Consider the following 14296-nt stretch of genomic DNA (forward strand, 5'->3'; position numbering starts at 1 on the left):
AATAAAAACAACAACTATAGAGAGAGAGAGAGAGGGGGAATAAAAAGCAAGCAAGCAGGAGGGAGGGAGGGGCTTACACGGGAGCAAATAAACGCTCACATTATGCAGTTCGATCCTCCTCGGTGTTCCTGCTCGCCCCCGCATGAGTTGAATTAAGGGACAAGGGAGAGAGAGAGAGAGAGTGAGAGAGAGAGAGAGAGAGGAGAATACGTACTGCCCCACCCTAGGCCTCCCCCGCCCCACCCTCCCCCGCCCCACCCTCCCCCCGGCGATCCTATCTAAAATGAAAATGCTAATACCGAGCTGCAAGAAATGTGATAGGAGACCCGAACACGAGACAGGTTAATTAGGGCAGGTGTTTACGGAAGGGGGGTGGGGAGGAGGGGGTGGGGCGGGGCAAGACAGGTAGCCGGCCAGGTGATCCTTGCTTGCAAATGGGGGATCGGGGGTTTGAGTGTGGGGAAAAAGTTGATATTGAGTGCGTTTGTTGTGTTTATGGGAAGGCAAGGAGGGGTGGTTAGTTGGGAGGCTTTGTGTTGTGAGTGAGTGTGTTTTTACTTGCAGTCTCAGCCCTCTGTTCTTCAATATTTCTCTTTTTTTTTTCTTCTTTTCCATTATATTTTCCTCTTTCTTCCCCTCTCCACCCTGCATTCCTGTCTTCCTTCTTCCTTCACTAACTCACTAACTCCCTTGTTCCTTTATCCTGTCTTCCTATCTTCCTTCCTATACTCCTTCCTGATTCCTTCCTTCCTTTCCACTTCTTCCCTTCCTTATTCTTGCTTCCTTGTCTACGTTCTTCCAATATGCCAGTTCTTTTTTTTCTCCCTCTAACCTTTTGCATTTCCTCCCTCTCCATCCTTCCCTTGTCCTTCCCTCCATCCCTCCTTTCCTCTCTCCATCCTCGTCGTATCCTTTCTTTCATCCTATAATGTTTCATCTCTCTCTCTCTCGATCCTCCCTCCCCCCTCCCCCTCCTTGCCATTACCTCCCTCCCTCCCTCGCCTTGATAACAGAGGTGGGAAGGTATCATTAGCCCTCAGTCTCTGCCTTCACATTTTTATAAGATATTCACTTACGCTTGCTTCGATTTTTATCTTAAAGGAAAAGATTACGTTGCATTTTTTCGCCCAGCTCTCGCCACGAATTTTTTTTTAGGGGATAATCTATATGTTTACCGAGATTCCAGGGGTGATAGAGGTGTGTTATCATATCATTTTCGCTTTTTCCCCCCGCCCTGAAGAGATGCTGGGAGGATGTGAACGGCGTGTGAGGAGAATGAGAAGGAGGGAAAGAAGGGGGGGCGGGGGGAGACCAGGCTGCAAAGTTGTGAAAATTGCGTTAGATGAGCGGCGGCGGGGAGAGTGAGAAACAGGAGGAGGAGAGTAGCAATAACGGAGAGTGTAGAAGGGAAGATGAGCAAGGAAAACGAGGTGAGGAACATATACGAGGAAAATATGGAAATTACTGAAGGACGAAAAAAAGTGTGTTTACAGAAAGTGATGAAGAATGAACAAAATAACAATGTAAAAAGGGTCTCAAATATGCAGCATCAAGCGAAGTAACAATTCTAGACATAACCAATAGTAGAAAGTAGTAGTAGTAGTAGTAGTAGTAGTAGTGGTAGTAGTAGTAGTATGTAAATTCAGTATTGGTGATTGTTGTATTAGTAGTAACAATAGTAATAGTAGTTGTAGTAGTAGTAGTAGTAGTAGTAGTAGTAGTAGAGGTAGTAGTACACACACACATTCCTTCACTTTTCTCGTTAGAATATTAAAAAAAAAGTACTTAGCATTTCTCATATTATATTTTTCTTGCCCTGCTGCGTCACTGACTTAGGTAGCATCCACATCACGCCTTCAGGAGGATATGTAACTCACCTGTCCGCTTAATGACCATGATACAGGTAAGCAGGGTGATAGAGGTGCATCTCAGCGCGGGTTAGGACAGGTAATTTGTAAACTGTACCGCACATTTCGCCCTTAATTAATAACTCGAGGACATGGGTAGCGGCGTAATTATGTCTCAGGTGTAACTCGGGTGTATCTAATTACCTGTCTCTGAAGGTGCGTGGTTAATGGGAGGATGTAAAAGTGGATGTAAAAGTGAGATGGAGGTTGTAGGCAGGGATGAATGAGGTGGAGGTAGTGAAGAGGTGTGGAAAAATAAAATTGTAGGAAGCATGAGAAGGTGAGGTGGTGGAAAGAGAGAGAGGAACAGAGGGAGAGAGGAAAAGAGAGAAGAGATTGGAAAAAGTGAGATGGCGGAAAAGAGGTGGTAGGGTAGTGGAAAGATTTAGAAGTGAGTGAATATAAAAAGTGCGAAAAAAAAGGGGAAATGGTGAGAAAATTGGTGAACTTTCTTTTCCAGGATTGACACGAGAGAGAAAATGAGCAAAAATATAATCGTGGTGAAAGAAGAAAAAGAAGGTTAGGTTGAAGGACGAATTTATAAGCAGATATTTTACGATTTTCCTCTTACTGGCCCGGGGAGAATAAGGAGGATGATAAGTGTTGGAATATTGGATAAGGAGGAGTGGAGGATGATCTTGGGCATGAGTGAAATATTGAGTGAGAAAAAGATATGCTCGTACAAGTTATTCCTGCTTTGGTTTCCTTTCAGCCACACTTAGCATTTTCCTCGTTTCAATGGTTGCGTATAACGGTTTTCATTTTCGTGCACTGAAATAAGATTCCTTCTGCAAGTTATTTATATTTTTATTTATGTCAGAATGTTTTATTTATCTTTTTAATATCCGTCACATTGTAAAAGCTTCGTGCACAGACATTTACTTCAACATTTCATTCTCTTTATTTTTTCCCCCCTTTATATAAATCCGTCACAGCCATCACGTTGGTTGATAATATAAGTTTTAATAGCCTGTAAGTATTAACTACAAGGAAGAGTCGTGAGTAAAACTAAATATGTGAAATAAAAAACAGCATTTTTTATGTTAAAGAAAAATTTAAAAGACGTTTTGATTCATCCAAAAATTAAATAAATCTAAAGGAAACTGCAAAAATGTTTGACTTGCATTTTTTAATTTTAATTATCAATATTTTTAGGAGAAAGCTAATCGTATAAGACGTTTTTTACTATTCAAAAAATATTAAAGACTCGTAAGTTTGGAAACATGTTTGGTGTATTAATAGTATTTTATTTTTATCATAAATAAATAGAAAAAATGTGAAGAAATATCCGACTAAGTGTCTGTCTCTCATCGTCTTTACAAACTGACAGCTGATGAAGGGCAAGGAAGAGGATTAACCAGGAGTTTTATAAGAAAATTAGAAGAAGTGTGTGTGTGTGTGTGTGTGTGTGTGTGTGTGTGTGTGTGTGTGTGTGTGTGTGTGTGTGTGTGTGTGTGTGTGTGTGTGTGTGTGTGTGTGTGTGTGTGTGTGTGTGTGTGTGTGTGCGAGAGAGAGTGAAAGAGAGTGAAATGTTTGATCGTGTGTTTAACGTGAGAACAGCCTTGATTTCGAAGTTTATGGCCATCACCTGAAGCTTAATTGATGTTTACGAGAGATCACGAAGTAGAAAAAAAAATTAAGTGGCCTGCATCATGCCGGCGCTAAGGTAAGAAGCGATTGTTGTAAATCCATTGTAAAAACATCGTGAGAAGCCTTTGAAGTGAGGTTATTAGCAAAAAGAAAAAAAAAAAGACCCAGGTGAAGTAAGGGTTAATATCATCGACGGCAGGTGAGGGAAAATCCAGGTGAGTTAGCATCCATTTGTCTCTAAAATGCACCCTAAACTAAGGCATTTCCCTCCTTAATGATCGTTTTTTACCTGCGAGAACAGGTATTACGGGGTATTAGGCGTCTCGTAGGTCAGGTAGGGGGCGATGATTGGCTCCGATTGTGTGCCGGAGACCGTAATTTAGGGTGACAGGTTGCGTATTGTGGGAGAAGTAAGAGATTGCCTGTTACCTTACACTCGGCGTCTCGGAGGAAAAATAATGAAATGGAATTAGTACGTTATGACACCAGAGAAACGTGAGGTAGTCTGCTATTTCTGTAACTTACTTTACCATAGTCTCCTACCTGTCGTAATGAAGGTGTGAATGGATTACAGGTGTTGGGTGCGTTATGGGCATGAATGTAAGTGTGTGTGTGTGTGTTGATGCTGGTGCTGGAGTGGTGGTAATGAGAGGAAGAAAGGGAAGGTGTGTGTGAGATGTGTGTTGCCATGAGCTGAGTAGAGTGTGATTGTATTCGTGAAGGTATGTGATGAGGTTCGTACACTGTGTTGGTAATATAAATTGTTTGAGTAGTTAAGAAAGAGAAAAAAATTATGTGATTGTATTTGGGAAGGTGTGTTTTAGGGTTGGTACGTAATGCTGGTAGTTATAAGTTGTTGGTGAGGGCTTGTTATGAGGTTCGTACGCAATGTTGGTAATATAAACTGTTTGAGTAGTTTAGAAAGTGAAAATGATGTGTGATTGTATTTGGGAAGGTGTGTTTTAGGGTTGGTAATGCTGGTAATTATAAGTTGTTGGTGTAGTTTAAAAGGGTAAAACTATATTTGACATCATCATCATCATCATCATCATCATCTCTTATTAAGCCCGCGCACGACACCAACCGGGCCCAGAGCTGTTCTCCTCTCTCTGGTGTTAGTGTACTCCATCCTGCTGCTACCTCTGTGCTAATTTTGTCTTTCCACGTCAAATTTTGTTTTCCCTCACGTCTACAATATGTCAATCCGTTATATTCTTACAAGTCCCATTTTCATCCTGTTTTCTTAGCGTTTCTTTATACTTTATTTTTGCCCAGAGAGAAAGGAAAGAGCGAGAGAGGGAGAGGGAGGGAGAGGGAGGGGGATGGAGGGAGGGAGAAAGAACTTTAATATAATCCTTAAGGACACCGTGATAAGAGACACTGATTTCCCCTCCACTTTGGTCGCCACTTGAGTTTTCGCTTTGGGTCCTTCATCCCTCGTTTGTGAGTCCTGTAATTCCTGGGATGCTACTCTGCGGCTTTTGGTTGCCCGTTTGCTCCGTTTTACCCATAATTTCACTCATTTTCATCGACATGTTCTTAGGGTCACTTTCACAGTTCGCCATGATGGGTTCGTAAGCTTCCAGACCAATACCAAGAACTTCAAAAATTCCTTGTGTTGTGTTTTGTGTTCATGTTTAAGTTGAGGAATTTGAGGGAACCATGAGGAGAGTCTCTTGTGCATCGGGTCTTGCATCGAGAACCTATTATGGAGTGCAGAAGGTTGTATAGTTTGGTTCTGGCCACTGTGTTGTACTGTGAAAATGGCTCTGAATCGTAACTAGAATGCCTTTAATTTTTTTTTTCCCCAGCACAAAGGGACAACAAAAGGGCAACAAAAAGAAGATGTAAAAAAAAAAAAAAAAGCCCGCTAACTGTTGCCCTCATATAGCGATGAGTATAGAGTGTTTCTTAGTCAATGTTGGCAGCACATGGCCACTGTCAAAAAAATAATATCGTCACCTTCGTAAACAAACCGCCCAAGTCATTGTTTTCTACTTTACAGGAAATCAGAAAAGAACTATCATTATCTCATCTGGCTTAAGATTTAGGCAGAAATGAAAAGGCTAATTCTAGAACACTCGAACCCTGAATGACGAAGGCAACTATACAAAAATGGGCGTCACATGTAGAAAAGTTGACGTAGAGAAAAACCTGGAAATCGATGAAAGTGACTTAGGCGATTATTTTATGAAGGTGACGAATTATGTTGTCAAAAGTGTAGAGAAGGTTTGAGGTTCATTACAATATAGAACAAACTATTAAGAGGAATACTAATAATAAGAAGATGAAGGAGGAGGAGGAGGAGGTAGAGAAGAACGAAAAAGCGAACATGAACAAGAAGAACAAGAAAAAGAACAGGCGTAAAAAGAAGAACAAGAACAGAAAAAGAACAAAAACAGTAAGAGGAGGAGGAAGTGGAGAAGAACGAGAATGAGAGCATGAACAAGAAGAACAAGAAAAAGAACAGGAGTAAAAAAGAACGAGAACATAAAAAGAACAAAAACAGTAAGAGGAGGAGGAAGTGGAGAAGAACAAGAACGAGAGCATGAACAAGAAGAACAAGAAAAGGAACAGGAGTAAAAACAAGAACAAGAACAGAAAAAGAACAATAACAGTAAGAGGAGGAGGAGGAAGAAGAAGAAATAAAAAAAGAAGGTCACGTTATATCACAGAATCGTGGTGAGGAAATAAAAGAACGAAACGAAACAGAGAAACAAGGCGAGAGATGACATTGCGCCCTTAAATAAAGACACCCAAATTGATGGAGAGGGAGGGATCAACTTTTACGAATGACGTGTTTGAAAAGCAAATACGAACGTAAGGAAAAAAAGGGATGTAATAACGTACTCTATATGTGTTTCATGTCAATCCGTTATGTTCTTACAAGTTCATTTTTACTCTGTTTTCTTAGCGTTTCTTTATACTTTATTTGGTCAGAGAGAAGGAAAAGAGGGGGAGAGGGAGAGGGAGGGGGATGGATGGAGAGAGAGAGAGAGAACTTTAATACAACCCTAATTAATATAACCCTAACGTAATAAGCTACTAATTTCCCCTCCACTTTGGTCACCACTTGAGTTTTCGCTGTGGGTCCTTCATCCTTCATTTGGGGTACTTAATTTTCTGCTCAGTTTTTTTAGGGTTCTTGAAATTTCTCTGTTACATTTTTGTTTCTGTGTTCTGCTGTTCGTGTTATTGTGTGAACGTTTCCCTTTTGCTTGCTCCTCCACCTCCTCCTTCTCCTCCTCCTTCTCAGTTTTCCTTTTTTTATTTTCTTCGTGTTCTCTTCTTTTTCTTCTTCTCTGTCTTCGTCTTTTTCTTCATTTTCATCTACGTCGTCGATTTCCTTCCCTTCCTCCTCCTCCTCCTTCTTCTCCTCCTCCTCCTCCTCCTCCTCTTCCCCCTCCTCCTTCTCTTCCTCCTCCTCCTCCTTCCAATCCACCCTCTATCTTTTCTTCTTACATTTTCTTATATTCTTTTCATTATTCATTCTCCTGCTTTTATATAATCATGTTGCCAGAGAGAGAGAGAGAGAGAGAGAGAGAGAGAGAGAGAGACTGACTCATTAGGGTGAATCGCGTGAAACAAATGAAGCAGTGTCGGGCTTCGTTAGCTCGAGCCGTGAGTCGAACACACGAAGCATACCGGATGAGGCGTCGAGAGAACTTCCCCGTGTTATCGCTCCTCTTTTTCTTCTTTATCTTTCCTCTTTTTTTCTTTCCCTCGCAACTTTGTCTTCTTTTCTCTTTCCCCCCTGGTTCGTTTCCATCATTTTACTGTTATGAACTTTAAATTTTCTTCTTTTTTAATTCTTCTTCCTCCTCCTCCTCCTCCTCCTTCTCCACTTCCTCCTCCTCTTACTGTTATTGTTCTTTTTCTGTTCGTCTTCTTGTTTTTACTCCTGTTCTTTTTCTTGTTCTTCATGTTCATGCTCAAGTTCTCGTTCTTCTCCATTTCCTCCTCTTATTGAATTGTTCTCTTTCTGTTCTTGTTCTTGTTTTTACTCCTGTTCTTTTTCTTGTTCTTCATGTTCATGCTCTCGTTCTCGTTCTTCTCTACATCCTCCTCCTCCTTCATTTTCTTATTATTATTTCTCGTTGTGTCGAAAATATGAATTGAAGGAAGAAAGATTAAGAAGTGTCGAATTATTTCCAAATGAAGACACATTAAGGGAAGGGGAACGCAAGAGAAACAGCTGATAAAGAAAATAACAGAAAGGGCGAGAAACTCATTCCAAATATAAGAGTTATTATTTTCGTACAATTTATTGGGACTTTGCGAGATCTAATTAAATGCATCACAATTTTTCTTTTATTCTTATCATCATATTTATTATTATTTTTATTATTATTGTTATTAGAGTAGTAGTAGTAGTAGTAGTAGTAGTAGTAGTAGTAGTAGTAGTAGTAGTAGTAGTAGTAGTAGTAGTAGTAGTAGTAGTAGTAGTAGTAGTAGTAGTAGTAGTAGTTGTAGTAGTAGCTGTAGTACATAAGAACACACTCAAACATGCTCCCACGCAACCGTACTCTAACACACACACACACACACACACACCAATAATTTGCAACAATTCACTCCGTCTTTGTTCCTCTTTTGATGAGGTTAGTCACGGAATGGGGGTTGGTGGCTTCTCGCTAAGTCGGTTCTTTTACCCACGTCTCTCTTCCTCTCCATTTCCTCTTTTAACTCTTTGTCTACTTTCCTTTATTTTACTCGTAACTTTTCTCCTCTCTTTTTTCTTTTGTATTTTGTTGCCCTACGTTTATTGGGTCTCCTTTTTTTGCCTTTCCTTGGTGATCAAAATGTTATCTCTCTCCTTTCTCTTACTTTTCTTCAACTTCTTTTAGCTCTTTATCTGTCTAATTTCCTTTCTCTTATTCGTAACTTTTCTCCTTTATTTTTTCTATTGTATTTTGTCGCCCTATTGGGCCTTCTTTTTCTGCCTTTCCTTGGTGTTCAAAATATTATCCTCTCTCCTTTCTCTTACTTTTTTTCAACTCTCATTTTCTTCGGCCATAACCGTACAAAATTTGACCCAGAACACAACCCCGGGAACCCAAAACACAACCCCAGGAACCCAAAACACAACCCCGGGAACCCAAAACACAACCCCGGGAACCCAAAACACAACCCCAGGAACCCAAAACACAACCCCGGGAACCCAAAACACAACCCCGGGAACCCAAAACACAACCCCGGGAACCCAAAACACACCCCGGGAACCCAAAACACGCCACGGGAGCCCAGAACACAACCCCGGGAACCCAAAACACACCCCGGGAACCCAAAACACGCCACGGGAGCCCAGAACACAACCCCGGGAACCCAAAACACGCCACGGGAACCCAGAACACAACCCGGGAACCCAAAACACACCACGGGAATAAGTTTTTGGCAATACAGGTGCTCCCGCTTTTTTAGAACCTCAGCGTCAATTTGTGTTTAGGGCCACATTTCACTTTACTTCACGGCGAGTTCTCCATTGCACTCTTTTCTTCCTCTCTTTTCTTCCTCTCTTATTGTGGCGTTCAGGGCAGCCACATGTTTCCTTGGGTATACACATTGATTTAAGAATGAACAGCAACTTACATTTTTTTGTCCAGTAAAGGAAACAACTCAAGGGCAAAAAAATATAGCTCATGAAAAAAAAGCCCGCAAATCACTGTTTCTATAAAAAAGAGATGGAGTTTTATTATTTTCTTTACCTATTTATCTTGTTACTTATGTGTCCACTACTACCACTAATAAGAAATAAGAATAAAGTAGTAATAATGGTTAGAATAATAGGAATAAGATTGATAATTATATAACATCTTAACTCTTTGTATTACTGTTCAGGGTCATTGTACCTGTGAACTAACATTTTAATTAACGTAAGACTTTACCTGTTCAAAAATAATAGCCTCCGTCATTTGTTTTTCGGGAACGCAGCAATTTTTCATTTCTCTCTCTCTCTCTCTCTCTCTCTCTCTCTCTCTCTCTCTCTCTCTCTCCCTTATTCTTTCATTATTTCATCTATTCTTTTCTCTCTTTCAGCATCGTGTTGTGGGGAAGGAAACACGATATAAACGTGATCTCGTGGCGGCCCCGTTAGTCCCTTTCTTGTGTTATTATGAACCCCATTTGTTAGGCCACGGCAGCCCACCACGGAGGGAAGGAGGTGCATCAAGGACTGTGGGAGCGTGAGAGAGAACCACACTTAATACACGAAATGAAATCCTATAAGAGGCGAAATTCAACATGTCAAACAAACGATAGCTACGTGAGATGGATCAAACTTACCCCAAAAAATAAATGTAGCGGATCACTGAGGCAAAACAAACCTTTCAAAGATCTATAAGAGGCGAAATTCAACGTGTCAATCGAACAAGAGCTACGTGAGATGGAACGAACTTACCCAAACAATAAAAGTAACCATATCGCTGAGACAAAACAAACCTTTCAAAACCTATAAGAGGCGAAAATCAACGAGTCAGACGAACGAGAGCTACGTGAGATGGATCAAATTAACCCAAACGATGAAAGTAACCATATCACTGAGGCAAAACAAACCCTCCAAAGAGACAACAGCATAAGTAGGACCAAACCCAACTTACCAAACAAAAGAGAATCGTTTCCGTGATAACAAAACGAAGCTACCCATAGTAAAAGACAATTGCAGGAGTGAGGCGAATCCAAACCTCGCAAACAAAAGACAGTCGTATAAGTGAAAAAACTCGTCTTACGGTGTCTATAGCGTGGCAGCCAATCACAGCCTTCCTTTTATCACGATCTCGTTTCTGATTGGTTCCCGGCTAACCACGCAGAAAACCAAACACAGGCGGCGCATAAAGGGAAGAAAGACAGGGAGGAGGAGGAGGGAGAGAGGGAGGGAGGGTTGGCGGAGAGAAAGAGAAAAGGAGAGGAAAAAAAGACTTGCCTCACATTCTCTCCAGCAAATTATCGCGACAGGAAGGTTCGATAGAGCTGTGTGTCGAGGGAGAGAAGAATGCGGGGAAAAAGTGCTGTTTATCTCTCCTCCATATTTATCCGGGGGTGAATTGTGTGTGTGGGTGGGGGAGAGAGAGAGAGAGAGAGAGAGAGAGAGAGAGAGAGAGAGAGAGAGAGAGAGAGAGAGAGAGAGAGAATAAGTAAAAGAATGACAATGTTGCAAAAAAAAAAAAAAATAGGAGCAATGAATAAAGAAAAGCGTAAGTAAATGTCACTAAACTTCATAAATGCTAAAAAAAAGAGTGATTTACTTAGTGTTCGTGAGAGTTGACGCGGACAGGTGTTAATAACTTCGCACAGGTGAGCATAAAACCGTTCTTCATAAGCCACATTAGCACAGGTGTTCACTCTTTGTGCTAACTGTGACTCTTCTCTGCATTATAAACCTTTATTTTACTTGAATTTGCTCTGATCTCTAATTTCTTTCCATTATCTTTACTTTCTTTTATTTATTTTTCGTTAAGTATCCCCTTTTGTCGTTTGTGTAATCTCTCTCTCTCCTCTCGACTTTTTTGTTCCTCCTCCTCCTCTTCTTACTTTCCCTTTCCCTCCTCCTTCCTTTTGTTACTTTTTCAATATCTTTCTCATTTATTGTATTTCTTTTTGCCTCCTGGTTATGTTATGTTATGTTATGTTAGGTTAGGTTAGGTTTCTCTTTCCCAAATACGTTACTTACACATTTTCTTTTCATTTTCGGTAACGACCTTCAAAAAAGTTCCAACGAGAGAGAGAGAAAAATACACGATTCAGCTCCTTGTTTGCCCTGATTGGAGGCCACCTGTGGATCAAAGGTAATTTAGGCTCACCTGTACGCGTCACCTTGATTGCTGTTACCTGACCCACCCGCCTTTCAGCTACCCCCCTCCTTCCCTCCGCCTTGTCTCCCCCTCCCCACATCAACTCCCACAGATCTCTCAATTCTTTCACTCCTTCCCCTCTCACTCCCTCTCTCTCCTTCGCACCCTATATCAACCTCTATTTATCTTCCTCTTTCTATTCTTCTCCGTCTCTCCATTTCTCTTTTCTTACGCGGTTCTTCTCATCTCTTAATTCTTTCTCACTTCTCTGTTTTTGTTAATTCTCTATTCCATTTTACTCTCTCTCTCTCTCTCTCTCTCTCTCTCTCTCCTTTCTTTATTTCTCTTCTACATGCTCTTCATTCCCTTAATTTCTGATGTTATTCGTATTTTTGTGACATTGTTTCATCATTGGGTAGTTGATGGAAGATTAGAAATGTATCAGTGTGTGTGTGTGTGTGTGTGTGTGTGTGTGTGTGTGTGTGTGTGTGTGTGTGTTTCTTTTCCATACGATTTCTCTTCTGTATACATCTTAACTCTTAGTGATGTAACACGATCATATCTTATCAGTTCTGTTTATACACCTCCCTTCCATACTGCCCTCAAGGTTGTTTAGGCAGTAACTATGAAGTGAAAGGGTCTAATTTATAATGATTCTTTCTCACCTTGATTCACCTGTCTACATATATACGTGAAAATAATGACATTCAACCATTCTTTCTTACCTGTGGACCACCCAATACCTGTCCCGTACATGTTTATGGCACGAATACACAAAGGAGGGCCACCGATGGATGTTAGGGAAGGGTGGGATTTAAGGCCGCTAGTATATAAAAAGGAGAATGGAGGATAGACTAGCCGGGGGTCGAACCGAGGATACCAAAAGTAGAGTAGAAGGTCATAGCCACAGAGCCTACGTGATTCCTTATTCATCGCTTATTCAGCTTTGTGTTCACCGTGGTTTTTATTACTATGTCAAGGTAAGGAGGGAGGGCAGTTTGGTGGCAAGGAGGGGTGGGTGGGGACCTAGAAATTCGGGGATGGGTGAGGAAACGAGAGGAGGGGAAGTTTGGTATAGATAAGCGAGAAGGGACAGAAATTAGAGAGAGAGGGAGAGAGGAAGAGAGGAAGAGAGAGGAAAAGAAAGGAAAAGAGGAAAAAGAGGAAAAAAGAGGAGAAAAGAAGGATAGAGAGAGAGAGAGAGAGAGAGATACCCGGGGTGATGAGGGGCAAAAGGTGTCTCTGTGATATATGGGTCGTGATAAGGTGTGTGGTAGGGCGTGCTCTCTCTCTCTCTCTCTCTCTTTTCCGGTAGTTTTTTACCTTTATATCGTTGCAAGTCGTGTGTTCTTTATATACAATTTTTTTCGGCAGGTATCAATTTTTCACAACACTCTTTTATCACTTTATTGCGCTTTTCTCCATTTATTTTTCATTTTTGTTTCGTTTTTTCATTTTTTTTCATTTTTTTTCATTTTTTTATATTTTTTTTTCATTATTTTTTCATTTTTTTATATTTTTTTCATTTTTCTTTTTTTTCATTTTTTTTCATTTTTTTCATTTTTTTCATTTTTTTTCTTTTTTTTTTTCATTTTTTTATATTTTTTTCATTTTTTTCATTTTTTTCATTTTTTTCTTTTTTTTCTTTTTTTTATTTTTTTTTCATTTTTTTTTTATATTTCCTCCTCCTGAACTATTCTCGTCCTCTTGGTTCCCGCACGCAGGTCATGTTCATTTCCGTTATTCTCTCTCATATTTTCCCCTCCTACTTACATTAATCTATTTCAAAGAACGAAGAAAAAATAGGACAAGACTTTGCACGCTCATTTGGCTTTCCTCGAAATGGTGAGTGAGTGAGTGTATGTGTGTGTGGGGGGGGGGGGGAGTAGGTGGTGTGTGTGTGTGTGTGTGTGTGTGTGTACTATAGTGTAGCCTAAACCGTGATAACATAAAAAAATAAGTCTGTATATACCCTGGTTGTTAAGATTGTTAAACTATTTTCTTACTGAACCGAATTTTTCCCCTCAATTTCTCCGTATTCTTTTAATTTTTATCGTATGAAACTAATTATGTTTTAGTTCCATTTTCCTTCACACTCCAGGAAATGATAAAGCCGAACCAAATATGCTCCACTTAGCCCTTAAACAAAATAATGATACGTAAATGAACAAAAGTAAGGTTTCGTATTATTTTTAGTTGTGGCTATTTTTGTACGAGCAACTTCTACTCGCGTCTCAAGTCGACGAATCAGCGTAGTGGGCCGCGACGTGCATCACCGCATTACGGACATAATTTCTACTTTCAGAACCATTTCGGGCTGGAGCACAGATTTACGAGGCGCACTGGACTCCTTACTCACTTTAATGCCGCGAGCAGACGGCTTAGCGCAGGCATTTAGTCATCTTTTTCCTAATATTTCATGACCTCACGTAGGCGCACCTCCCCCGGCCTTGCGAGTTGACGACCGGACGAGTTTTGTTTTATCTAAATAAGCGGAAAGAAACATAACAGAGGATTCTTTCTATTTTGGAGTGATGAGCTGGTAAGTTTCATTTTATAACGTTGAAATGTGTCGTTTAAGTGTGGCCATTTGGTGAATTTCGTGTAACAACCCTAGAGATGCACCCTTAACCCTTAACCATTAACCGGGGCCAAATTTGTGGCTTTACCGTGTTCCAGCGACGGGCCAAATTTTTGCAATGGTATAAACCCCCCCAAAATAGATGATGCATAAACTTATCACAAATGCATTGATATATATTATGAAATGGTTTGTGTGAGTGATGATTTGTTCTCATTTTTCTCGCTTTGAGGGGCCTTTAAGAAACATGGTCCCCGCTGCTACCGGGTTAGTATTTTTCTAACTCTCCTTCCTTCACCTTTTCTTCCCCCCCTTTTTTTTTTTTGCTTATTCCTTCTTCACTATTATCAGTCTCATCTCCCTCTTCCCTTCCTTTCCTTAGTTAGCAAAAATTTAGGTCGTGTTTCATTGCGGTCTCTTTCAGGGGAAGG

This window comes from Eriocheir sinensis, chromosome 7, assembly GCF_024679095.1.
Source record: "Eriocheir sinensis breed Jianghai 21 chromosome 7, ASM2467909v1, whole genome shotgun sequence".
NCBI classification, from domain to species: Eukaryota; Metazoa; Arthropoda; class Malacostraca; order Decapoda; family Varunidae; genus Eriocheir; species Eriocheir sinensis.